At 48.9% G+C, this 26146-nt stretch overlaps 1 protein-coding gene across 4 annotated transcripts in view; it reads left to right on the top strand.

Moving 5' to 3' along the window:
* The first annotated feature begins 13716 nt into the window (after window positions 1–13716).
* The window catches only part of KANK2 (KN motif and ankyrin repeat domains 2), a 71736-nt gene continuing 59306 nt past the window's right edge, over window positions 13717–26146 (top strand). The window contains exons 1-2 of one of the 4 annotated variants that reach the window (XM_083185167.1): window positions 19413–19597; window positions 22804–22872. The gene's annotated coding sequence lies outside the window, so the exon portion shown is untranslated. Of the gene's footprint in view, window positions 13832–19412; window positions 19598–22803; window positions 22873–26146 lie in introns of those variants that run through there. The other 3 variants (XM_083185165.1, XM_083185170.1, XM_083185168.1) reach the window with 3 other exon arrangements.

Raw genomic sequence — 26146 nt, 5'->3', positions numbered from 1 at the left:
GCAGATGTAACCCGTGTAGAGAGATGTAGATGTGAGAAGGGCGCGCCCTAACTGAAATCTAAATGTAAGTGGTCTGCATGAAACTCCGGTATACCAATGCACCATCGGCCAGTGTATACAAGCGATATATCTGTGAACAGTGTCATTTACAGATATATTTTATCAGGTTTGCAACACAGCAGATGCCCGATATATCTAGAGATATGTCGGCGCATCGCGCTGTATGTACGGGGCGATCCGCTGACCACCCGTACAGCTGTGCCGGGAGCCGCCGGTGATGGACAGCTTGTGGGCGGGCGCATGCAAATACACCTGTCCACTTGTGATGTCAGTTCCGACGGATCGGGCAGTGTGAATGGAGAACACGCTGCCCAATCCGTCTGTAGATATATCTGCAGATCAGTTGTTATGCAGATATATATATATTAGTGTGTACCCAGGTTTACTTGCTTGGGCTTGGATAGTTTGAAGCTAGTAGAGGGGAGGAGACAGTAGTGCCTACTCCAAGACAGCTATTCCCTCCCCCTACACCCAGAGGTGTCTCCGTTATTTGGGTTCTGCAGGACAGCATCCAAAATGTCTATGAACTGAGGAGAGGATGAAATGCTTTTTGTTTTTGACTAAGGGAAAATCCTGAACCTCAAGTCCCATTGGAACCTGATCCACTCCAAAACTTAGGGGTCTATGTACTGTACTAAGGGCCTTATTCAGATCTCTTAGCAAGGCTGGAATTTTGCAGATGGATAAAACCATGGGTGGGGCAGATGTAACATGTGCAGAGAGAGTTACATTTGGGGGGGGGGGGGGGTTAATTTGTTCCTGTGCAGGGTAAATACTGGCTGCTTTATTCATACACTGCAATTTAGATTTCCATTTGAACACACCCCACCCAAATCTAACTCTCTGCACATGTTACATCTGCCCCGGCTGCAGTGCAGCATGGTTTTGTCCATCTGCAAAAATTGCAGCCTTGCTTACAGGTCTACCAGCCAACCTACTCCTAACTTTAATATTTTGAACACAGCCTGTAACATGGAAGCGGATTGGCTGGTAAATTGTATCCAAATTTCCTCTCTCCAAGGCTTAGTAAATACACCCCTTAGTACATCTGCATCTCTGCGAGAAGAGCCTGGTGGTGCCTGATCTGTGAAACACGCAGTGGCTGCATTGCACATTGCTCACACATGGCGTACACAAATATCTAGCTACGTCAGTCGTATCTCTTGCACCAAGGACAGCGCTGGTGCAAATACACACCGATAGTGATAACAGCCGCCCTCATAAACAGATGTGTATGGACACTGCATGCACATAGATGCAGCCTAGAGTAATCACAGCTTTTCCAAGCGTGCAAAATGGCTTCAGATACTTTGCGTGCGATGCTGAATTGGCTCCATGTCCTCCAATTACAGTTACTTTAAGTAAAGCCGTTCCCATTCAAGGGAAATTGCTCATAACATGACAAGACGTGCGCTTATAATTAAATGTGGAGAAAATATACCCGTCGCCTACAACGCTGAAGTCTGTCATTTTTGTGTCACATTTGCATGAATATTCTAGAAAATGGCAGCACAGCAAGGTGACAAGATGGCCGCCTTCACAGTGAGTGGTGACCGGAGTACTGAAAATGATGCTCTGTGAGGTACATACTGTAGCAGCTACTTGTTAGAACCAGGGAGTTTATATTCATTGGCCTGTAATTACTGTATAACACAAATGCATGTTCCTGTTGGATTTTGCCATTATAATGAAGGCAGCGTAATTGCCTCGTTATTACTTAAGCTTCTAGTATTCCATTGTAGAAGTGAAATACAGCAGCTGCCGCTGCATCCTTTTATGTAGTGATAATTACCGTGCCCATCATGCCACAGTTATTTTGCCATTTTGGGCATGTTAATTGCATCTCTGAGCCCGCCGATCTGTAAAGGGGCGGCTTCATCTGCATCTCAGGACAGAGCGTAATGCTGGTTATATATCAGCAATGTATGAATCACTTGCCTGACCTCTCCTGCTATACACATCACAGGCAGATTCCTGTCCTACTCAGTCTTTAGTGGTGACAGTCAGCTGACTCTGTTTATCCCTAATGGGGTCTGTGACCGTGACATCTCACACTGGTCTCGGTCGGGGCCTGCGTGAGGTGATTTGGTTTCCCACCCATGGTCCAAAGACTTCCCGGCAGGTTACTGCATGAGGTAATTGGCTTCAATGTGCGTATAAAGTTGAAGGGTAAGGGAAAGCGGTATCAAATATAAGATATAAAGGGCCAGATGTACTAAGCTTGAAAAGTGATAAAATGGAGAGTGATAAACCACCAGCCAATCAGCTCCTAACTGCCACATCACAGGCTGGGTTTGAAAAATGACAGGTAGGAGTTGATTGGAGGTTTATCACTCTCCATTTTATAACATTTCAAGCTTAGTACATCTTGTCCAATGTGAGAAATGTGCCCAGCTTCTAAGCTTGAATTGTTATAAAATGGAGAGTGATAAACCTCCAACCAATCAGCTCCTACCTGTCATTTTTCAAACCCAGCTTGCCAATCAGCTCCTGCCATGTTAAGGACTCCATACACTACAACAATACAACAATATTGCACGATTTAATTAGATTACGACCTTTCGGGTCGATATATCATCTGTAAAGTGTCACATCGTATGTGTTTTCCATCCGATCCAATGCTCTGTCCTGTGAGTGTCGGCTAGGAGCCACTACATTGGTCGTACTGCACCAGCGATTTATCGGAATCGGGTGGAAAATGGAGTGCTGTGATTGACATTTCCAGTCCCCCTAGCCCCTTAACCCAGACCACCAGATATACACGCTACAATTGTATTTCATAAGACCTATTGCATGCGATTTATTGTGGCTAGATATATCTTATGCGATATATCATATGCAAAAAAAGACGCCAAAGTACAAATTCGGTTGGAATCACTCCCAGGAAGGTCCAGGGGGACTTCAAGGGAAATCGCATCCGACTTCAGTGTCAGACATATTGTTGCAGTGTATGGGGACCTACATGTTGTGGTGTCCTTGTCACAGACTGCTTACATTTTTTTATTCACTATTTTTTAATTGAAAGTTACGCTGAAGGCCCAATCCTGTGCTCCCATCCACTGTGCACGTGGGATCCTGCCAGCCTGGTCATGTATGCACTACCCGCCTACACGCTGGCCTGGCAAAGTGATAAGTCCAGCCTGACCAATGCCAGCCAGCTATCCCTGCGCAGCAGGGGGTCACTCAGCTGCCCCTGTGGAGTTGCTTTTATCGATAGACCCAATGGAATTTGCAGAGACCATGCGCCCCCACAGCGCCGGCTCCCCCAAGCCACAGCCTGGGCTGCAGTGCCATTGTTACGCCCCTGAGCAATTGGATACCTTTGCGATATCTGTTAGTCCCTCCTCATATAACACTATATATACTGTGTGGGAAACTTCTTCCAGCAGGTGGGCATATTAGTAATAATGCCTCTGCTGCAGGTGCCCCAGGTAAGGATGCAGTGTTCTGATTGGACCAGCTTTAGCCTATGATTGGGTAACTGCTTGCCCAAACAGTGCCAGCCTTCCCCTGATCATGGTTTGCTATCGCCCCATAGTATTCCTGCATGTCTGGGAGAGCAGCCTGGTTACACACGCATGGCATGGGAATACGCACAGAGCGATGCATTGTTTGTGTGGCTCCATCTAGTGCAGTTCTGATAGAAGGTGCTGGGTTACTGCACATTTTACAATATAGTTATAGTGGATATGGATCATTCGGTCACCACAATGTTTGTCGACATGCATTTAGGTCGACATGGGTTTTTTGACATATCCCTTGTCCTGAATTTCGACAGTCGACATGGACACTGAAACGTAGCACTGCGTCCCCTTGCATGGCTCGCTGCACTCGCCATGCTTCGGGCACGGTGCCTCTGTGCACTTGGCACACTATTTTATTCTCCCGCCACGCCCCAGTGGATGATAGGGCATTAAATACCGCTTGTCGGCACGTTGGCTCCAAAAAAATGTGAAAAACCCCATGTCGACCTTTTGACTGTCGACCTAACCCATGTTGATCTAATGACCCTGTCGACCTAACCGATGTTGACCTAGACTCATGTCGACCTAATGACTGTTGACCATAATGCTGGTGACCCAATGACAGTGTCCCATTATGGTATGTACATAGACCAGGTCCCCGTGTGTGGGAGTAAGTGACTGTAATGTCTCTGCAATGACCACCCAGGGTACCAGCTGAGAACATTGTCCCGGGGGTTGTGAGTGGATGTGAACAGGTGCCTCTGTGAATGCAGGCGTGCTAACAAGGTGTGGTGTCAGACCTCACAGTACAGTCTCTCCACATACATAGGTGCCAACTTGGAGGGTGCTTGGCCACCCACAATATTTGTGCTGCCAGCAATCCTTGGGGTCATTCAGACCTGCCTGCTATTCTGTGTATATTCGCTGCCTAACGAGCAGGTAAACGCCGCCACGCCAAACGCACGCCACCCCACCACACAAACCCGAGCTGCAAAGTGATGTGAACGCTTACACACCTGCTCGCACGCTCCTGCACAGAGGTAAAGTCATTCGACGGTCACTCACCATCAAATGATTTTTCCTCAACAGATAAAAATAATGGACGCTCTTCTGCGAATTAGAGATGGTCATTGGCGTCGTGTGACATCATCCGCCCGCCCCGAGCAGGCAGGGGAACACCTGTGTTCGGTGGGCGCATCCACCATTTTATAGGCACGGCCATGAAACGCTGCGCAGACCCCAGCGAGTGAAAACTTTGGCGAAAGCGTTCGCTTACCCCCACCGTTGGAGACGGGGCCGAATTAGGACCTGTACGAATACGGAATCAGCCCCTTTTCCAAGTACAAATCTGTCTGGATGTCCTGGGGTGTATTTACAAAAGGTCAATCTTTTTTGGAAGGGGGTTGATGTTGATCAATTTAAATTCTATTTAATCGATGTTGGATAAAACTTTTTTTATCGCCCTTTATTAGATATAGCTCCCAGTCTATCCTTTCCCCTGCGTAGAGCTTACAGGTCGTTGTGGTGCGATTTGCTGTTTATATGTGAAATGGGGGTGGGGGAGGGTACTGCCACAGCTAGGGGACATGCTTGTTGGGGGTCACACCAGCCAATGCATCAAAACCCCCTCACTAGTCAGCCCAGGCTGAGAGGGACCTGCCAATAAATGCCAACCACCTCGCCCGGGGCACGGAAGGCTTAGGCTGAAGTCACAGGCTATGCCCAGCACTCATGGGCGGTGGGTGCCCAGTTGATAGCATTCAGTTTAAGATAGATTAATACCCCTTTCAGACATACGCGGAAATCCCGGGTTTTTTCACATGAACACACCCAGACCCGGGACTAGCATATGTCTGAAAGGGTATACCCGGGATTTCACTCCCGGATACTGAGCACCTGCAATTGACCAGGGTTTTTCCCGGTATTTAACTCCCGGGTATAATACCCGGCTTATGTCTGAATGGGTTTACCCTGGTTTTTCAGTTTTAAACATGTGATGTTGCTTTTTTTTGCTGCTGGGGCGTGTCCCATTTTAATGATGAAACACTGAAATGCTTGAAAAGCCTGGTTTATGTGTGAAAGGGGTATACCCGGGTTTTTCCCAGATTTGAGGTGTAGTGTGAAAGGGGGTCTGTTATAAAATCCCGGGAGTGACCTGGGTTGAAAATCCCGGGTAAACCTGGCCAAAATCCCGGGTAGTATGTCTAAAAGGGGTATAATATTGCATTTTACAATAGGACTACAGGTCCCGGAAAGCCTCCCCGCAAATACTGGTATACCCGGAGAACTAAAACAAATCTTAAATATAAAAATAAAGACATGACGCACACCACTAAAGGTATGACTTAAATACCCACAAATACTCACCTCATCCTTGGTGTGTTGCTTCCACTTTCCCAAGTGTGACTGCGGCATAGTGGGCTGTGTGCGACTGCGGCATAGTGTACAGTGGGCTGTGTGTGACTGCGGCATAGTGGGCTGTGTGTGACTGCGGCATAGTGTACAGTGGGCTGTGTGTGACTGCGGCATAGTGTACAGTGGGCTGTGTGTGACTGCGGCATAGTGTACAGTGGGCTGTGTGTGACTGCGGCATAGTGTACAGTGGGCTGTGTGTGATTGCGGCATAGTGGACTGTGTGCGGCTGCGGCATAGTGTACAGTGGGCTGTGTGTGACTGCGGCATAGTGGGCTGTGTGCGACTGCGGCATAGTGTACAGTGGGCTGTGTGTGACTGCGGCATAGTGTACAGTGGGCTGTGTGTGACTGCGGCATAGTGTACAGTGGGCTGTGTGTGACTGCGGCATAGTGTACAGTGGGCTGTGTGTGACTGCGGCATAGTGTACAGTGGGCTGTGTGTGACTGCGGCATAGTGTACAGTGGGCTGTGTGTGACTGCGGCATAGTGTACAGTGGGCTGTGTGTGATTGCGGCATAGTGGGCTGTGTGTGACTGCGGCATAGTGTACAGTGGGCTGTGTGTGACTGCGGCATAGTGGGCTGTGTGTGACTGCGGCATAGTGTACAGTGGGCTGTGTGTGACTGCGGCATAGTGTACAGTGGGCTGTGTGCGACTGCGGCATAGTGTACAGTGGGCTGTGTGTGACTGCGGCATAGTATACAGTGGGCTGTATGTGACTGCGGCATAGTGGGCTGTGTGTGACTGCGGCATAGTGTACAGTGGGCTGTGTGTGACTGCAGCACAGTGTACAGTGGGCTGTGTGCGACTGCGGCATAGTGTACAGTGGGCTGTGTGCGACTGCGGCATAGTGTACAGTGGGCTGTGTGTGACTGCGGCATAGTGGGCTGTGTGTGACTGCGGCATAGTGTACAGTGGGCTGTGTGTGACTGCGGCATAGTGTACAGTGGGCTGTGTGTGACTGCGGCATAGTGTACAGTGGGCTGTGTGGGACTGCGGCATAGTGTACAGTGGGCTGTGTGTGACTGCGGCATAGTGTACAGTGGGCTGTGTGTGACTGCGGCATAGTGGGCTGTGTGTGACTGCGGCTTAGTGTACAGTGGGCTGTATGTGACTGCGGCATAGTGGGCTGTGTGTGACTGTGGCATAGTGTACAGTGGGCTGTGTGTGACTGCGGCATAGTGTACAGTGTGCTGTATGTTACTGCGACATAGGGTACTGTGGCCTATATGTGACTGCGGCATAGTTTACAGTGGGCTGTGTGTGACTGCGACATAGGGTACTTTGGGTTGTGTGTGGCTGCAAGGAATGGGCGATGATTGGGCAGCGCCCTTACTCCTGCATCCTAAGGAGAGAGTAGCGATCCCCATCCACCCTCACAGAATAGCAGGAAAGGAGGGCAATCTGCAGCGCTGGATGAGGGTATAGCAATAATCTCAGTTATTACAGAGATAACGTTTAGGGTTTGTTAAAATTCATATAATTTTCGAGAATCCGAGTACACAGAGCCGGGACTTCCTTTACATTTGGATTAAAAATTTGAATCTGAGGTTTGGACCACTCATTCCCACTGCCAACGCTCCACCTGGATCCACCAGCAATGATTGACAATCCATCTGGGAATCTGGGAAATTCAAACCTTTTAAAAATGCCAGAATCTGGATTATTACACGTGCAATATCCCAATTCCCCAACCCAGCTGTTGTCAGCAAGTCCCCGGCAGCTCTCCTCCTCCTCCTCCTCGCTGCACTCGGAAGGGGAAGTACGGTGCTAGGGAGGCGGAGGTCACTGGTCCGGACATCAGGTGCGGGAGAGCAGCGTGGGCAGAACAGGGCGGCGGGGGGTCGTAGCGGTAACCCAGCGTGCGGGCTTTAGTTCATAAGAAAATGCGATAAAAACCCTGAGAACGGCGTTTTTACCGCACTTTTGCTTTAGAGCGTCCCACCCATGGTGAGGTGGGCAAAATTGACTGTAAATTAATATTTAGTAACTGGTTGCTATGGGCAACATAACCTCTTCAGTAGAATCTCCATCTTAGTAAATGTATCTGGGCAATACACCATACAACAGCTGCACCTTTCATGGCACTGCTCTATGTCACCGGTGATTGGATTGGTGTCACTATCAGGGGAAGGCTAAACTCTAGAGTTTGATAAATTGAGCAAAATCACCCCATACCATGAGGGCAGATGTACAACTCCTTTCCCCATACGGGAGCATGAGGGCAGATGTACTACTCCTCTCCCCATATGGAAGCATGAGGGCAGATGTACTACTCCTCTCCCCATACGGAAGCATGAGGGCAGATGTACTACTCCTCTCCCCATACGGGAGCATGAGGGCAGATGTACTACTCCTCTCCCCATACGTGAGCATGAGGGCAGATGTACTCCTCTCCCCATACGGGAGCATGAGGGCAGATGTACTACTCCTCTCCCCATACGGAAGCATGAGGGCAGATGTACTACTCCTCTCCCCATACGGGAGCATGAGGGCAGATGTACTACTCCTCTCCCCATACGGGAGCATGAGGGCAGATGTACTACTCCTCTCCCCATACGGAAGCATGAGGGCAGATGTACTACTCCTCTCCCCATACGGGAGCATGAGGGCAGATGTACTACTCCTCTCCCCATACGGGAGCATGAGGGCAGATGTACTACTCCTCTCCCCATACGGGAGCATGAGGGCAGATGTACTACTCCTCTCCCCATACGGGAGCATGAGGGCAGATGTGCTACTCCTCTCCCCATACTGGAGCATGAGGGCAGATGTACTACTCCTCTCCCCATACGGGAGCATGAGGGCAGATGTACTACTCCTCTCCCCATACGGGAGCATGAGGGCAGATGTACTACTCCTCTCCCCATACGGGAGCATGAGGGCAGATGTACTACTCCTCTCCCCATACGGGAGCATGAGGGCAGATGTACTACTCCTCTCCCCATACGGGAGCATGAGGGCAGATGTACTACTCCTCTCCCCATACGGGAGCATGAGGGCAGATGTACTACTCCTCTCCCCATACGGAAGCATGAGGGCAGATGTACTACTCCTCTCCCCATACGTGAGCATGAGGGCAGATGTACTACTCCTCTCCACATACGGAAGCATGAGGGCAGATGTACTACTCCTCTCCCCATACGGAAGCATGAGGGCAGATGTACTACTCCTCTCCCCATACGGGAGCATGAGGGCAGATGTACTACTCCTCTCCCCATACGGAAGCATGAGGGCAGATGTACTACTCCTCTCCCCATACGGGAGCATGAGGGCAGATGTACTACTCCTCTCCCCATACGGAAGCATGAGGGCAGATGTACTACTCCTCTCCCCATACGGGAGCATGAGGGCAGATGTACTACTCCTCTCCCCATACAGGAGCATGAGGGCAGATGTACTACTCCTCCTCTCCCCATACGTGAGCATGAGGGCAGATGTACTACTCCTCTCCCCATACAGGAGCATGAGGGCAGATGTACTACTCCTCTCCCCATACGGAAGCATGAGGGCAGATGTACTACTCCTCTCCCCATACAGGAGCATGAGGGCAGATGTACTACTCCTCTCCCCATACGTGAGCATGAGGGCAGATGTACTACTCCTCTCCCCATATGGGAGCATGAGGGCAGATGTACTACTCCTCTCCCCATACGTGAGCATGAGGGCAGATGTACTACTCCTCTCCCCATACAGGAGCATGAGGGCAGATGTACTACTCCTCTCCCCATACGTGAGCATGAGGGCAGATGTATTACTCCTCTCCCCATACGGGAGCATGAGGGCAGATGTACTACTCCTCTCCCCATACGGGAGCATGAGGGCAGATGTACTACTCCTCTCCCCATACGGGAGCATGAGGGCAGATGTACTACTCCTCTCCCCATACGGGAGCATGAGGGCAGATGTACTACTCCTCTCCCCATACGGGAGCATGAGGGCAGATGTACTACTCCTCTCCCCATACGGAAGCATGAGGGCAGATGTACTACTCCTCTCCCCATACGGGAGCATGAGGGCAGATGTACTACTCCTCTCCCCATACAGGAGCATGAGGGCAGATGTACTACTCCTCTCCCCATACGGGAGCATGAGGGCAGATGTACTACTCCTCTCCCCATACGGGAGCATGAGGGCAGATGTGCTACTCCTCTCCCCATACTGGAGCATGAGGGCAGATGTACTACTCCTCTCCCCATACGGGAGCATGAGGGCAGATGTACTACTCCTCTCCCCATACGGGAGCATGAGGGCAGATGTACTACTCCTCTCCCCATACGGGAGCATGAGGGCAGATGTACTACTCCTCTCCCCATACGGGAGCATGAGGGCAGATGTACTACTCCTCTCCCCATACGGGAGCATGAGGGCAGATGTACTACTCCTCTCCCCATACGGGAGCATGAGGGCAGATGTACTACTCCTCTCCCCATACGGAAGCATGAGGGCAGATGTACTACTCCTCTCCCCATACGTGAGCATGAGGGCAGATGTACTACTCCTCTCCCCATACGGAAGCATGAGGGCAGATGTACTACTCCTCTCCCCATACGGAAGCATGAGGGCAGATGTACTACTCCTCTCCCCATACGGGAGCATGAGGGCAGATGTACTACTCCTCTCCCCATACGGAAGCATGAGGGCAGATGTACTACTCCTCTCCCCATACGGGAGCATGAGGGCAGATGTACTACTCCTCTCCCCATACGGAAGCATGAGGGCAGATGTACTACTCCTCTCCCCATACGGGAGCATGAGGGCAGATGTACTACTCCTCTCCCCATACAGGAGCATGAGGGCAGATGTACTACTCCTCCTCTCCCCATACGTGAGCATGAGGGCAGATGTACTACTCCTCTCCCCATACAGGAGCATGAGGGCAGATGTACTACTCCTCTCCCCATACGGAAGCATGAGGGCAGATGTACTACTCCTCTCCCCATACAGGAGCATGAGGGCAGATGTACTACTCCTCTCCCCATACGTGAGCATGAGGGCAGATGTACTACTCCTCTCCCCATATGGGAGCATGAGGGCAGATGTACTACTCCTCTCCCCATACGTGAGCATGAGGGCAGATGTACTACTCCTCTCCCCATACAGGAGCATGAGGGCAGATGTACTACTCCTCTCCCCATACGTGAGCATGAGGGCAGATGTATTACTCCTCTCCCCATACGTGAGCATGAGGGCAGATGTACTACTCCTCTCCCCATACGGGAGCATGAGGGCAGATGTACTACTCCTCTCCCCATACGGAAGCATGAGGGCAGATGTACTACTCCTCTCCCCATACAGGAGCATGAGGGCAGATGTACTACTCCTCTCCCCATGCAGGAGCATGAGGGCAGATGTACTACTCCTCTCCCCATGCAGGAGCATGAGGGCAGATGTACTACTCCTCTCCCCATACGGAAGCATTAGGGCAGATGTACTACTCCTCTCCCCATACGGAAGCATGAGGGCAGATGTACTACTCCTCTCCCCATACGGAAGCATGAGGGCAGATGTACTCCTCTCCCCATACGGGAGCATGAGGGCAGATGTACTACTCCTCTCCCCATACGGGAGCATGAGGGCAGATGTACTACTCCTCTCCCCATACGGGAGCATAAGGGCAGATGTACTACTCCTCTCCCCATACGGGAGCATGAGGGCAGATGTACTCCTCTCCCCATACGGGAGCATGAGGGCAGATGTACTACTCCTCTCCCCATACGGGAACATGAGGGCAGATGTACTACTCCTCTCCCAATACGGGAGCATGAGGGCAGATGTACTACTCCTCTACACAAGGCCAAGCCCATTCACCAGCAGCTCCACCCCCTTCGGAGCAGCAGGTCCCAAACTGGCCAGAGCTTGGAGGTATGTATGTATCTGCAATATTTTATGTCATAGACATTTGCCAAATATGTCCACAAGTTACATTGGTACTTGTTTCCTAGCACGGCCACAATCGCGGGCATCGGGTGTCATTTTTAGTGGTCTGCGACGCGACCGACGCGATGCCCCCGATTTTCCCATTGAAATGCATTGAAAAAAGTCAAAATCGCGTCGGTCGCGTCGTATGCGGCTAAAAAAGGCTTAAATGGTCCAGACGCGATGCCCCCGATTTCCCCATAGGGAACAATGTTAAATGCCTCAATTTACCCGCGATGCACCCGGTTTCCCATAGGAAACAATGTTAAATGCCTCAATTTCACCAAATCATCATAGGGAACAATGGTAAATGGCCCAGAAACCCCCCAAAACACCCCTGAACAGTGAAATGTCCCCACAAAAGTAGTTTACGCCACCCCACGATCAACGCGAACCCGAAGCGTGGCGAGCGCAGCGGTACGTGTCCTCCGACCTTTTCATACCCCCACTATCCACGTCGGCGTGGAGTTGAGAATAGAATAGTGTGGCGAGCGCAGCGAGCCACCGAGCCCTTCGCGGGCTTCACAGGTATCCGCGTCCCCTAGCGGGGTTCGCTGCGCTCGCCACGCTTCGGGCTCGGTAGCTCGCTGCGCTCGCCACACTATTCTATTCTCAACTCCACGCCGACGTGGATAGTGGGGGTATGAAAAGGTCGGAGGACGCGTACCGCCGCCCCTCGCGGGCTCGCTGCGCTAACCACGCTTCGGGTTCACGTTGATCGTGGGGTGGAGTAAAATACTTTTGGGGGGACATTTCACTGTTCAGGGGTGTTTTGGGGGGTTTCTGGCCCATTTACCATTGTTCCCTATGATGATTTGGGTAAATTGAGCCATTTAACATTGTTTCCTATGGGAAATCGGGGGCATCGCGGGTAAATTGAGGCATTTAACATTGTTCCCTATGGGGAAATCGCGGGCATCGCGTCGGTACCATCGCACCCGATTTTTTAGTGCATGCGATGGCCGCGATGCCCCCGATTTTTACTCACGATGCCCACGATCATGATCGTTGTGGCCGTGCTAGGAAACAAGTACCGTTACATTTGATATATACTGTATGATATGTGTAACACACAATGATATCCTATCTTATTAAAAGTTAACACTGCTCCTCACCTCTGTGGGATTGTGGGATGGGGGGGGGAATAAGGGTTTTCAATTATTTATTTATTTTTGTGCCGACAGGCGGTATTTCATGCCCTACCATCCACTAGGATTTGGAGGGAGAATAGAATAGTGCGCCAAGTGCAGCGAGCCATGTGACATTCGAGACAAAAGTGACTCGTCAACCTTTTGACTGTCGACCTATTGCTTGTGTTGACCCTGTCGATTTTGCCATGTCGATCTTCAGTGGTCAACCCAATGCATGTCGACCTTAAATTGGTCACACAATGACCCGTACCCCTGTACAGTAGATATATATACTGTGTGTGTGTACACACACACACACACACACACACACACACACACACAGTGTATACACACGCTGTTGGAAGCCACACTGTATGCAGCTTATTTACTCCAGTCACAACCCGCTGTCAATGAGACTGATTCATACCCAGGAAACCCAATTTCTCGCTTGATGTTTGCATCAGGGTAAAGGGCTCAGTCACACATATCATATGACCATGGATAATGCATATGCGCCATTACACATATGTGAGCAGTGGGGGGGTTTGTCACAGATCACATCATGCAATGCATGTAACATGTAAGACACACATGTGAGTGCACATGTTCCGCACGTCCTGATGCGCTGCAGCTGTGTTATAAACACGGGACAGCCGGAGCTCGCTCTGCTCCGGCCCCTTTAAGAGCTGTGCAGCTGTGGGTGGGGCAGGGGCAGAGGGGGGGTCCCAGGGAGAGGGTGAGTTTTGGAGCTGATGGAATTTGCAGAAACTGAGTGAGACGGAGAAAGAGAGAGAGAGGAGCAGGGAGAGAGTCTCTGTGCTGCTACCCAGATCTGACCATTCAGGGTGAGTCTACAAATGTGGGGGTGACCTTTGCAATAAGGGGGTAAAGAGGGGGCAGTCTGCTGCCCTTAGGGGGCATTTGCCAGCGTGGCCAGCATTCTTGCTGCCCACACCCCGCAGATTTGATGGATATTTTATCCGACCACTAACTAGAACCAGATGTGCAATAGGATCTCCGCCTGCAGCACAGGGGAGCGATGCTCTGCAGCAGGGAACTTTAAAGCTGGACAAAGATGGAGCATTAATATGAAGTATTGTATATTCTTTATATAAAATACACTGATTTCTTTACCAATTTGCACTTATTGCATGCTGCAGCACGGACACAATAGCCAGAGACCAGGGGGACAGTTTGGAACATCATTAAAAGTTTGTATGAATTGCAGATTAATATTATACAGGATCACAGACAATAATCTTTAATATGTTCTGGTTATAATAATGTAGTTCTGTAATAGCCTGTTATTCTGCTCCTGACTGTGATGATCTGGCTGTAAGTGCTGGTGAACCATAGAGGCTGACACTCAATTCCTCGCCAGCATTCAGGGTGTGATGCAGGAATTCTTAATATCCTTCTGGGACAAAATCTGGATTTAGGGTTATGAATTCCAGATTTCTCTGTTGGGCTTAGACAGACCCACCCTGCGTGGAGTTACATGGCCAAGATGTGGCCAGCGAGAATGGGGGGTTTCTCCATGTTCTGCATATAATCTCCTTGTACTGGATTCTGCGGGGAGAGGGCAGTGCTGGGGTTTTTGGAACAAGATTTTTTTTGGGTGTGTATATATATATATATATATATATATATGTGTATATATATATATATATATATATATATATATATATATATATATATATATATATATATATATATAACGATATTATCACTGTTCATTGATGGATATTAAATAGTGTATAGAATTTTTTTTTTTTTTTTATTTGACTGATGTGGGTCCCAAATCACTGTTGTAACATATGCCTGTTATTATTTGTATGGACCATATCCAAGACCAAAGGCTCTAAATACTGGGCCCAAAACCTTTTCTGGTTGAGGGGCTGCTGAAACAAAGTTTGCAGCGTCCCCCAACATTGAGGCAGAAGGAGTCACCCGGTGCTGAATGTTTTTCCTGCAGAACCAAAGTGCTTGTAACAATAATCCTATAACGGTTGCTGGAAGGTCGGAGACGTTTCCACCACAGGAGGCAGAACACTGGAAACCCGTCTTATTTCATTTACCGCAAGACATGCAGAGGGCCTCGTCCCCGCAATCCGCGTTATGACCCATTGCTCAGTCTGGTGACGCAAAAGAACCGTAATGAGATGTTTTACCATATATGTGCAGGTTGTAGTCACTTGTGCTCTGTGCGGGTGTGACTCCGCTGTGCCTCGTAGGCTCGACACATGGAAAAGGGTGACCTGGCTAAGGTCGACACAAGCATTAGGTCGACAGTGGGAAGGTCAACAGTCAAATGGACAACCATGTTTTATTTGGCCCGAATTTCGACGTACTATAAGTTGACAAGGACAACGTATCAGTGTATCGCTGCGCTCGCCATGCTTCGGGCACGGTGCCTCGCTGCATTCGGCACACTATTATATTCTCCCTCCACGCCCCTAGTGCAGGCATAGCCAAACTGTGGCCCTCCAGCTGTTATGAAACTACACATCCCAGCATGCCTTGCGGTAGTTTTAGTATTCCCTAATAGCAACACTGTGGCAAAGCATGATGGGTCTTGTAGTTTCATAAACAGCTGGAGGGCCATCATTTGGACATGCCTGTACTAGTGGATGGTAGGGTATGAAATGCCACCTGTTTTGGGGGAAAAAAAAACGTGAAAAACTCATGTCAACCTTCCCATTGTCGACCTAATGCTCGTGTCGACCTATTTCATGTGTCAACCTAAGAACGGTCGACCTAATGTATGTCAACATTCATCGTGTCGACCTAGGGACCGTATCCCGCCTCCTATACACCTGAGGGCAGGAACCTGTTCATTGTACTATAATATGACATAAAGGACTATATATATACTGTAGTTTAACGGTACAATACACGGCAGAACAACGCATACAGTATGTCTTTATTAGGCTTTAAAGCATAGCCAAAGATATTGCTAACGTTTCTGGCATAGCTGTGCCCTTCCTCAAGTTTAATCTATATATGAGCACTGTTGGTATAATAATGTAAGGTGCGTACACACAATATAATATATTATTAATGATATGCACAATAGCGATATCATTATATTGTGTGTACGCGCTATGATAATGATGAGTTCTCCCTCTGCTCGGTAACAATGAGCAAGGGTCGGTTGACGTCACTGGACGATATCGCTGTGTTGTTCAGTCTGCATGTGATTGATCATTTGCTCGGGAGTTCTGGGTACATCGCTAACGATATCGCTGAAGGATCATATGGTATAATGGCCGTCTGCCCACTAGGGGTCACTTTTCCTTCAGAGTTTATGGAGTAAATTGACTAAACTTCTAAAAAATGATGAGGTACTGTTGCCCATAGCAACCAATTAGATTCTGTTTATCATTTTCTAGGGTGCAATATAGAAATGATTGACAGAATCTTATTGGTTACATTTTCAGAAGCTGTAGTAAATTTGCCAAAATTAGGCCTATTTATTAAAGCTCTAAACACCGAAAGTCCCAAGGGAAAAAAAAAAAAAGTTTCTGCATTATTTTCGCTACATTGTTATTTAATAAGAGCGGAATGCAGGATATCTCAGGCGATATTTCCCACGTTCAGGTAAGCAGCATAGTCTCTAACTGCAGTCTCATTATTTTAATATAAGCTGCTGTGAGAAATGCGCAAAATATCTGCTAAAAATGCCAGCTTCGCTCACATTTGTTATATAAATCCAAATAAATAATGTTGTGTAAAAAAGATTATATTTCCCATATAAAGTAAACATTGCAGGTCATTACGATGAATGAAAATGTTTGCTTGGCAATTTTCACAGCTATTTTGTCAAATTCACTTGGCACTCAAAGGGTTAAACAAGAATTTTGGAGCATGATCCTCGGATAGCTGCCGCCATTGTAAAGTATAGACTGCACCATTGCACTTTTTTCCGTGTGGAAATCTTTGGATCTCTCAGTGGACCTGATGTATCAAGCTTCAAAAAGTGGAGAGTAATAAACCGCCAGCCAATCAGATCATAACTGTCATGCTAGAGGCTGGGTTTGAAAAATGACAGGGAGTAGCTGATTGGCTGGTGGTTTATCACTCTCCACTTTTTCACTTTTTGAAGCTTGATACATCTGGCCCTCTGTGTAGTTTTGCACTTGCAGACACACTGCCTGTAAGCCTCACATGCACAGTAATCATGTTGTGCCCAAACCTAGTAGAATAGCTGCCTCCCCTCCTGCATTCTGCAGGAGACTCCCTGAAATAACAGCAATCTCCCTCTCTCCCTCATTAGTCTAGCAATCTCCCTCATGTCACCTTGCCCACATTACACTGTTACATCATAGTTACCTCCCCTCCTACATTTTGCAGGAGACTCCCTGAGATAACAGCAATCTCCCTCTCTCCCTCATTAGTCTAGCAATCTCCCTCATGTCACCTTGCTCACATTACACTGTTACATTTTTGGGGAAAAAAGGAATAATAGATAGTACATTTACATTTAATTATCAGCACCATTTCCCAGCACTTTAGCAAGTTTAGTAGCTCTTACTAACTGCTTTGGGGCTCATCTACATTTGGATATAAGTCATTTAAAAAAAATTCATCATTGATGTAGCAGTACACACCCACGCTTCTAGGTGCCACGTTCACAATCAATTTTCACAATCTCTCCATATATGGAACTAGAGCATGACACGCCCCCTCAATGGAGCACCTTGCAAAATTCTACTACTAACTATAATCTCCCTGAAACTAGTTTTCAAAAGTAGGCAAGTATGCTAGTAGTAAAGTGATAGTTTTTGCATTAGTAATCCCTGTGAGTGGGCTGTTATCAAAGCCACTGTCACGGCAACAGACAATTGATAAATCATCATGAAAAATTTTTTTATTGCCGCAATATGCATCTATAAGGAATGTTGTATTTTGGGTAGGGCTGCCTACCATCCCAGAATGGCTGGGAGGCTCCCAAAAATCGGGTCCCCCTCACGGCCCCCCCAGAAAGCTGGGCAACCCTCCCGGATACTTGCGGGGCCCCCGCATCTTCCCCACGACAGCTTTCATTTCCCGTGATTTCTGGTAGAGGGGCGGGGCTAAATATTCAAATTGCAAATTGCATTATTTAGCCCCACCTCTTCCTTGAAGACCCGCAAATTGTAGGATGTGCAGTACTGGGGAGGGGGGGGGGGGTGCTGCTGACAGTCTCATCTCTAGTGATGGTCATCGGTGCAGTCGCCATTGATGGTTTCCATCGATAGGATTCTGCAACCAGCCATCGATAGTATTAAACTTAAGTAATAAAGGATGACCATCAATAGCTAAAACTATTGATGGTCATCCATTATTTCTTAACTGAATGGCCCGTGGGCCTATCATAACTTGGGGGTGGGGCTATGCTCAGTGTCACAGCACCTTGAAAATAAAGAAACATTGGTTCTCCTTTGCCATCAATGTAGGGAAACCATCTGGTTCTCCTACATCGATGGCCAAGTATTCAACATCGACCACAAACCCTCGAGGATTTCAAATCAATGGCCATCCTTACTCCTCTCCAGGCTTCTCCCTAAGAGGAGACTTTAAAAGTAGGCAACCCTGATTTTGGGTCTGTAACATGAGTTTTAATAAGAGTAAAACAGAGTAATGTACCATATTAGTTTTAGTGGAATATCTTATTCACATGTGTTTTACTGGACTGCTGCAAAAATAAAGTGAAGTGAAAACAAAGCATACATTTTAACCCTTTGAGTGCCAAGTGAATAGGTGGGAAATTTGCCAAATAAACATTTTTATTCAACATCATGACCTGTAATGTTTACCATTTTTAGGAAATATTTTTTTCCACAACATTTTCTTATTTTAATTCATATAACAAATGTAAGCGCGGCTGGTATTTTAAGCGGATATTTGGCACTCCATGGGTTAAATAGGATATTCTGTAACATGAATCAGTTGATACAGCTCATACTGTGACAGACAACATTACAGTGGAACTAAAAAGCAAAACATATTTTTTATATATTTTATGGTCTTTCCTGTTGTAGAATGTCAGAACTGCCCTGTTTGCTCAAATCTGCCAAGTTGCTTACATCAGTCTGCCATATTTCTATAAAAGTGCATCCCACGCCCAAGCCGCATCCAAGTCACTGATTCTGATCATTGGATAACCTGCCCATTTCTGTTTTCTCAGTATACATATACTGTACATAACATGGATACAGGGGCGGATTGGGCCACCGGGATACCAGGAAAAATCCCGGTGGGCCGGACCCATTCCACCCTCTGTCGGGCCGGCGAGAAGTGAATACGGCCGCCTGCAGCCTGACTAGAATACACTGCTGAGGAGGGTGCTGAGAGGTCGTAGCGTCTTGCAGCAGGACATGACGCTGTGTGGTAGCCGAGCTGCAGTGTGTGCTGACAGTGACAGGGAGTCACATCGGGAGAAGCAGCAGCACAGCCAGGGCCCTGCTTCACATACTGAAGCTAGCCCCGCCCACCTCAACAACATCGTGCATCAGGCCTGCACCCTCCTGCTCCTCTCTTCTCTCTGCGATCATGAGCTGCTGGAAGCATGCTTCTTCTCCAGCACGCTGTGAAATCCCTGCTCCTCTCAGGAAGAGCAACACAGTCAAGTGAGTTGTGTGTATTATGGGCTGTGGGGGCTGATGTACCTTGTACTGGGGAAGTGGGGCTGAGTTTATAATGGGGAGTGGGTGTATAATGGGGAGTGGGGGCTGTGTGCATAATGGGGATTGGGGTGTGTTGTGTATATATAATGGGGAGTGGGGGCTGTGTGTATAATGGGCAGTGGGGGTGTGTTGTGTATATAATAGGGCGTGGGGGCTGTGTATATAATGAAGAATGGGGGCTGTGTTCATAATGGGGAGTGGGGGTGTGTTGTGTTTATAATGGGTAGAGGGGTGTGTTGTGTTTATAATGGGGAGTTGGGGTGTGTTGTGTGTATAATGGGGAGTGGGGGCTGTGTGCATAATGGGAAGTGGGGGTGTGTTGTGTATATAATGGGGAGTGGGGGCTGTGTGTATAATGGGTAGTGGGGGTGTGTTGTGTTTATAATGGGGAGTGTTGTGTATGTAATAGGGAGTGGGGGCCAGGGGTGGGCTGGGCCAGGGGGCAGGGTGCCATTTGCCCCCCGGGCCGCTCTACAGGTACTTTTGCGGGCCGCAGTGGCTTTAGGGGGGCACCCGGGCACGTATTACTTGGTGCAAGATGAAAGACCCGGCGGGAGATAAAAGACCCGTTGGTGCTGCTGCCTGAAGAAGCCGGCGCAGCCGCTGCTCAGTCCCCGGCATTGCCGCTGTCCTGCAGACCCTAGCGCAGCCTCTACGCTGGAGACCCCGGGATCGCCGCTACCCTGCAGACACCGGTGCTGCCTCTACCCTGCAGCCGCCAGCGAAACCTCTACCCTGCAGATGCCGGCGCAGCCTCTACCCTGCAGACCCCGGGACCGACGCTGCCCTTCAGACTCCGGAGCAGCCTCTACCCTGGAGACCCCGGGACCGCCGCTGCCCTGCAGACCCTGGCGCAGCGTCTACTCTGGAGACCCTGGGACTGCCGCTGCCCTGGAGCCTGCCTCTGCTGAGTGACTGGTGAGTCAGATGAACACAGGCCACTTTTACTGGGGGAAAAGTCATCCCTTTTAAATGCCTGTTCTCTATCCCTCTCCCCTGAATAGCCTCCCCTCCCTCTCTCTCAACCTGCCTCTTACTCCCCCTGTCTCACCCCTCTCCCCTTTTCACTCCACCCCAATTCTCACCCCCCCTCTCATTTCTTTCATATTTTTCTTCCCCCTGTCTCTATTCCTTTTATATTTTCTCTTGCCCAGTCTTTTATCCATCCCCCCCACACTCTCTCTCTATGTCTCTCCCTCACACCCTCTTTTACTCCGTCTCTCCACTACACCCTCTCTCTCTGTCCCTGCCTCACCCTCTCTCGCTCCTTGTCTCTTCCTCGCACCCTCTCTCGCTTCTTGTCTCTTTCTTGCACCCTCTCTCGCTCCTTGTCTCTTCCTCACACCCTCTCTCGCTCCTTGTCTCTTTCTTGCACCCTCTCTCGCTCCCTGTCTCTTTCTTGCACCCTCTCTCGCTCCTTGTCTCTTTCTTGCACCCTCTCTCGCTCCCTGTCTTTCTCGCACCCTATGAATACCTCTCCTGGGGGTGGGGAGAGATACAGGGATGCCTGTTGCAGCCCCTGTCTCTCTCTATCTCTCTCCCTCCGCTCTCCTTCTCTGTCTCTCTCCCCCTCCACACTCCCTCCACTGTAGTCTCTTCCTATCTCCACTTCTTCTCCTTCTCTCCATTCACCTTTCTCCCTACGCGCTCCTTCTCTCTCTCTCTCTCTCTCTCTCTCTCTCTCTCTCTATCTATCTATCTGTGTCTGTCTCTCTCTCTCTGTCCCCACTCCCTCGTCATCTGAATCTTGTCGCTAGTATGCAAGGGGATTTGTTCCCAAACATCCCCTCGCATGTGCCCGAACCGAGGAGAAATCATTTGATGGTCGCTGAGCATCAAATGAGTTCTGCAGCCTTTGGTCTGAAAAGTCAGTCAATACTTACTTATCATATGGCTTCAGATTGGCGAATTCGGGGCGAGCACTGATGCCATGTGACGTCATACCCAGGGGAATGCCCTGCATTTTTATGGGGATGCCCAAAAAACACTGGGAGTTCCCCAGCTCTCACCCCCTTCAATCCCACTATGGAGAGAACAGCCTGGCGAGTGTGATACTTGCCAAAGCCATTAGCTCCCAGAGTCTGCACATGCGTATATTCGTGCCTGCACATATCCAGACCCTGACCATCGGGGAAAGGGACCAATTTTGGATCCAAAAGAACAGGTCTGAATCAACCGCTCTTTCCACAGCCCCATCTGTTCTCTCTCTCTCCTTTTGTTCTGGATCTGCCCCTGGCGGGCTGTCCTGTTTTTTTTCCCCTCCACTTCCTGTAGCGCGGCGCCAGCTTTCAAAACATGGCCGTGGCTACAGGAACATGGCTGCCAGCCTCCTTATGGGCCAGTGCTCTGGATTTGCCCCCAGGGTAAAAGTTGCCAGCCAGCCCCTGGTGGGGGCTGTGTGCATAATGGGGAGTGGGGGTGTGTTGTGTATATAAAATGGGGAGTGGGGGCTGTGTGTATAATGGGTAGTGGGGGGTGTTGTGTTTATAATGGGTAGTGGGGTGTGTTGTTTGTATAATGGGATGGTTGCTATGTATAATTTACTACTGTGATTGGGTGTACTGGCTTTAATATGGGTGAGATGTGTGTTATGTGTAGGGGCACAGTGCTGTAACTATGAAGGGTACAGGGGAAGATGTTTGGGAGTCCCAATGGCCAGCAGGCACTCCCCTGCATCCTTTTGAAGTTTCAAATTAAAAATAAAATAAAAATGTAAATGTAGTGACACAGGCAGTGACGCTGCACTCCTGTTATCCCCCTGTACAAGGTGATGCTGCAGTCCTGTTATCCCCCTGTACAAGGTGATGCTGCAGTCCTGTTATCCCCCTGTACAAGGTGATGCTGCAGTCCTGTTATCCCCCTGTACAAGGTGATGCTGCAGTCCTGTTATCCCCCTGTACAAGGTGATGCTGCAGTCCTGTTATCCCCCTGTACAAGGTGATGCTGCAGTCCTGTTATCCCCCTATACAAGGTGATGGTGCAGTCCTGTTATCCCCCTGTACAAGGTGATGCTGCAGTCCTGTTATCCCCCTGTACAAGGTGATGCTGCAGTCCTGTTATCCCCCTGTACAAGGTGATGCTGCAGCCCCATTCCACTGCTGTAACATGCTCATGCTGCCATCGCCAGTTGTCCTATTCTTCCCACATAGGCATTGGCAAGTGGAAGACCCTGAGCTGCCAGCGCTGATGAGCAGAAGACCCAGCGACCAGTGGTTCAGGTACACAGCGCTGCCTATACAGAAGGGGAAGGGTACAGTGCAACCTGTCTCAAGCCTTTCATACACTCTCACTCCCCCTCCCTGGTTATTAGTGTGTGCAGGGTGAGCCTGGTCCCTCCAATACAGCAGCTGCCGCCGTTCCTCCCTGGCCCACTCTGAGTCTGTCTTTACCCCCTGAGAGCAACTCATTTTGAGGTAGATTTATTATAGCGGCGCTAAAGGCTACTAAGATCTTGGCCGCCGAAGCGGGGGAGCGCTAACTCCCCCCTCCCGCGATGCCTCCTCCAGCTGACACTGGCGCGCTGTCTGCTTCTCCCCGGCCGGCTGAAGCGGGCATGCGCGGGATCTCGCTACTCACGCGAGATCCCCAGCGCAGCTCAGAGCCAGCAGCAGGGACAGCGCTGTCCCTGCTGTAGGCATAGGACATCGCCGCTGCAGCAGTCGAAGTCGATAGCTGCAGGCGGCGGAATGGTCAGCAATGCTGACTGTTCATAAATTAGGCAGGAGGCAGGCGCGCATTACGAAATATCGTAGCTGCGCTATGCCTCCTGCCTCACACCGCCGCGCGATAGACACCTGCTCGGCGGGTGCCATAGATCAGGGGATAGCGCATATACCCCTGATCGCCTAATAATAAATAATAAATCTACCCCTCTGTCTCTCTACCTCCCTCTTTGTTTCTATATCATACTCTCCCCCTCTCACACCCACTCTCTCCCTCTCTTACACACCCACTTTCACACACACTCCCCTCTCTCACCTCCTCCCTCACTCTTTCACACACTCTCTCCATAACAATCCCCCCTCTCACTCTCTCTCTTCCCCCCTCACACACACTCTCTTCGCCCCTTACACTCTCTCTTTCTCTCTTTCCCACTCTCACTATCTCTCTTCCCCCCTCACACACACTCTCTTCCCCCCTCACACTCTCTCTTTCCCACTCTCTCACTCTCTTTCCCACTCTCACTCTCTCTCTCCCCCCTTCACACTCTTTCTCTCTCTCTCTTTCCCACTCTCACACTATCTTTCTTCCACTCTCTCCCCTCTCTTTCTCCCTTTCTCCCTCACACTCTCCCTCTGTCCCTCCACAAACGCTCTACCCTTCTCTTTCTCTCTCTGTCTCTCAAACTTTCCCTCACACACATTTCCTCTTTCTCTCCCACCTTTGTGTCTCTCACACACTTCTCAGTTTCTGACACATGCATTCTCTCTTTTCTTCTCTCTGTCTCTCTCTCTCACACACACACACACACACACACACACACACACACACACGTTCTTTCAAAGGTTTAGTGCAGTGCTACATGCAGCAACATACACATCTGATTTATGCCCAGAGTGTTCCAGAGTTTTCTCCAGCCACTAGAGAACACCCCCCATAGTAGCGATAAGTACGCCCATAGGTGGATTAAGACACCCCCCCCTAGGCGGAGCATGACACACCTCTAAGTGGCTCATTCTACTAGTTTTCAAAAGTAGGCAAGTATGCCCCACACAAGTGATGAGTTAACTGTTTGAAGCCCATGGCTTCTGTAGCAATTGCTCATGTATACCTTCAGTGTATGCTTTATTTTATAAAGTATGCAAATGTATGTACAGTAGCTATCTGCCGTGCATTTTCTCTATTTAATTATCCATCCTGATTCTAAATATTCCCATATTTTAGAGTTGCTGTAACTCTTGTTTTAGTTTAAAACAATCCACTGCACCAGCAAAAATATAGTGTAAAGCCCCAAACACACTTGCCGATCCCTGCCGACACCGTTATTGGGAGCGACAACATGCAGGACGAGGGAAGGGATTGTTAACAATGCATAGGAGCACGCATTGTTAATGATAATCAGTGTCTACACTAGGCGATATAGTAAAACATATCACTCAGAATATATTTTGCTATATAGCCAAGTGTGTATGGGGCTTAACCTATTCCCATATTTATATTGTTGATGTAAATTTATTTGCAAAAAAAAAAAAGGAAATTAGTATTATGCATGGGGTTATGCACCATGGGACAAATGTTTTAAGTCCCGTACATACAACACTATTTTTGTGTGTGAAATTGTTTAAAATACTGTGTAGTTTATGCTCATAATCGTTTATTATTCATTCTCCCGTTAACAATTCTGCTTACTCTACAAACCCCGCCCCCATTGACAGACTCCACCCCCATTAGGGCTGCTTCCTGAAATTTCCCGGGCTGGTTTTCCATTCCAATCCGCCCCTGCATGGATACACATTATATGGTTGCATAGGATCTAATGTATGTGTGCATTTGTTGTTAGGCGATTGGGATCTTTGTGGTTTTATGGCAGTGGAGAGAAAATATTAATGAAGTCCAAATACACTGCAATTATGCCATATGTGGCTAATAAGCCAACCTGACTTGTATTAATACATTACAGGGGCAGTACGGATGGTGTAATGGTTAGCATTACTGCCTCACAGCACTGAGGTCATGGGTTCAATACCCACCATGGCCCTAACTGTGCGGAGTTTGTATATTCTCCCCGTACTTGCGTGGGTTTCCTCCGGGTACTCCGGTTTCCTCCCACAATCCAAAAATATACTGCTAGGCTAATTTGGCTCCCAACAAAAAATTAACCCTAGAATGTCTGTGTGTGCGTGTACATGTGGTAGGGAATATAGATTGTAAGCTCCACTGGGGCAGGGACTGATGTGAATGGTCAAATATTCTCTGTAAAGCGCTGCGGAATCTGTGTGCGCTATATAAGAAACTGCTAATAAATAAATAAATAAATACAGGGGTAATAAGACGCTCAGGAGCTGGGTTACTGTAATAAGATGTTACAGGGGTAATAAGACGCACAGGAGCCGGGTTACTGTAATAAGATGTTACAGGGGTAATAAGACGCTCAGGAGCTGGGTTACTGTAATACGATGTTACAGGGGTAATAAGACGCTCAGGAGCCGGGTTACTGTAATAAGATGTTACAGGGGTAATAAGACGCTCGGGGGCCGGGTTACTGTAATAAGATGTTACAGGGGTAATAAGACGCTCAGGAGCCGGGTTACTGTAATAAGATGTTACAGGGGTAATAAGACGCTCAGGAGCTGGTTACTGTAATAAGATGTTACAGGGGTAATAAGACGCTCAGGAGCTGGTTACTGTAATAAGATGTTACAGGGGTAATAAGACGCTCGGGGGCCGGGTTACTGTAATAAGATGTTACAGGGGTAATAAGATGCTCAGGAGCTAGGTTAAGATTTGGGTACTTTGCAGCGATGGGCATGAAGTATTAGAGGATGGAGTGCA

The sequence above is a fragment of the Crinia signifera genome, chromosome 4 (genome assembly GCF_055691185.1).
Source record: "Crinia signifera chromosome 4, ASM5569118v1, whole genome shotgun sequence".
Classification (NCBI taxonomy): domain Eukaryota; kingdom Metazoa; phylum Chordata; class Amphibia; order Anura; family Myobatrachidae; genus Crinia; species Crinia signifera.
The sequence above is the reverse complement of the archived record's forward strand: the minus strand, read 5'-3'. Positions and strand labels throughout refer to the sequence as shown.